Source organism: Myotis brandtii, unplaced genomic scaffold, assembly GCF_000412655.1.
Source record: "Myotis brandtii unplaced genomic scaffold, ASM41265v1 scaffold317, whole genome shotgun sequence".
Taxonomy (NCBI): domain Eukaryota; kingdom Metazoa; phylum Chordata; class Mammalia; order Chiroptera; family Vespertilionidae; genus Myotis; species Myotis brandtii.
In genome coordinates, this window is record NW_005362155.1 from 134,929 (window position 1) to 137,132 (window position 2,204).

General features: G+C 39.5%; 1 protein-coding gene across 1 annotated transcript in view; it reads left to right on the plus strand.

The window, feature by feature from the left end:
* Positions 1–2,204, plus strand: part of LOC102239093 (eukaryotic translation initiation factor 3 subunit C) — a 43,485-nt gene that overhangs the window by 10,343 nt on the left and 30,938 nt on the right. The window contains exon 2 of the mRNA XM_005870320.2: positions 1,981–1,989. The gene's annotated coding sequence lies outside the window, so the exon portion shown is untranslated. The remainder of the gene's footprint in view (positions 1–1,980; positions 1,990–2,204) is intronic.

The following is a 2,204-nucleotide window of genomic DNA, read 5'->3' on the forward strand; positions in this document are numbered from 1 at the left end:
AGGCAGAGAGGAAAAGTGGGAGAGAGAGAGATATCAATCGACTGCCTCCTGCACACCCCCTGCAGGGGATTGAGCCTTAAACCCAGGCATGTGCCCTGACCAGGAATCCAACTAGTGACCTCTTGGTGCACAGGACGATGCTCAACCAACTGAGCCACACCGGCCAGGCTAGGTCTCCTTTATTTTCTTTCAATAATGCTTTGTAGTTTTCAGAGTATACATTTTACCCTTATTTGCTAAATTTTTAAAAATATATGTTTTTATTGATTTTTTTTAAAAAAATATTGATTTTTAGAGAGAGGAAAGGAGAGGGAGAGAGAGATAGAAACATCAATGATGAGCCTGGCCAATGTGGCTCAGTGGTTGAGTGTCAACCTATGAACCAGGAGGTCACGGTTGGATTCCCAGTCAGGGCACATGCCCAGTGTGAAGTGTGCAGGAGGTAGCCGATCAATGATTCTCTCTTATCATTGATGTGTCTATCTCTCTCTCCCTCTCCCTTTCTCTCTGAAATCAATAAAAATATATTTTTAAAAATAAATAAACCTTTGTCACAGACAATAGTATGGTGAAGGCCTGGGGAGGGGGCAGGAGCAAGGTGGAGAGGGTCAATGGGGGGAAAGGGGACATCTGTAATACTTTCAACAATAAAGATAATTTTTTTAAAATAATAAAAAATAAACCTTTGTGCATTATGCGTTTTCTACATATGAGTGTTTAGGATAGATTCTCAAAACTGAAATTTGTAGGGATGAGCATTTTTTTTAGGTTGTTGATGTTGTTTTAGGTTTTCTACAATGTTTTTGAAAGGTTTTTTGTTTGCTATACCAGTTTATATGCACCAGTTGCCTGTCACACACCCTCTTGGCACTTGGGGACAATCATTTTGAAATCTTTGCTAAGTGAGTAAAAACATACTTAATCTTGATTATTTTAAAAATTAACTTTAACAGCATTATTGAGATACTAGAGGCCCAATGCACGAAATTCATGCAAGGGGCTCGGCCCTCGCAGCCGCCACAGCTTGCCTCGGCCTTCGCAGCCCCAGCTTCACTCAGAAGATCATCCAGAAGGTCTGCTGGCTGTCTGGTCTAATTAGTATACTATGCTTTTATTATTATAGATACTTCACCTACAATACAACTGGTTTTCAGTATAATTCAAGATATGTATGACCATCACCAGTCAAAATTAGAACACCTTTATCACCTAAAAAAAAAATCCTATAACCTTTACCTACCACCCCTTCCTTACCATCCCCCCACAGCCCTAAGAAACCACCAGTCTACTTTCTGTCTATAGATTTTCCTATTCTGGGCATTTCCTATAAATGGAATCATAATGTGTGGTCTTTTGTGACTGGCATCTTTCACTTAGCATAATATTTTCAAGATTCATCCATGTTGGAAATCACCTTATTCGTTCTTATGGTTGAATTTTATTGCACTGAGTGGATATACAACATTTTGTTTATCCATTCAGCAGTTGGCAGACACTTGGGTTGTTTCCATTTATTGGCTGTAATGAACAAGCTGCTATAAACATGTGTCAAGTTTTTGTGTGGACATATGTTTTCATTTTTCTTGGGTAATACCTAGGAGTAGATTTGCTGGCACTTGGTAATTCTGTTTGATACTTTGAGGAAACTCCAGACTGTTTTCCAACGTGGCTATGCCATTTTGCATTCCACCAGCATGTATGAGGGCTCCAATACTCCACATCCTCAGCAGTACTTGCTATTTCCCTTTTTGTTTTTTTGTTTTAATTATTATTATAGCCCTCTACTGGGTATGCAGTAGTGTCTCATTGTGGTTTTGATTCGCAGTTCCCTGAGGACTAATGATTTTGAACATCTTTTCATGTGCTTGTTGGCCATTCCTACATCTTCTTTGGAGAAAACATGTCTATTCAAATCCTTTGCCCCTGTTTAAATTGGATTCTTTGCCTTTTTATTTTCTTTTTTAAAATATTTTATTTTAGCCCTCACCGGTTTGGCTCAGTGGATAGAGCATTGGCCTGCAGACTGAAAGGTCCCAGGTTCGATTCCGGTCAAGGGCATGTACCTTGGTTTCGGGCACATCCCCAATAGGGAGTGTGCAGGAGGCAGCTGGTCGATGTTTCTCTCTCATCGATGTTTCTAACTCTCTATCCCTCTCCCTTCCTCTCTGTAATAAATCAATAGAACATATTTTTTTAAAAAATAA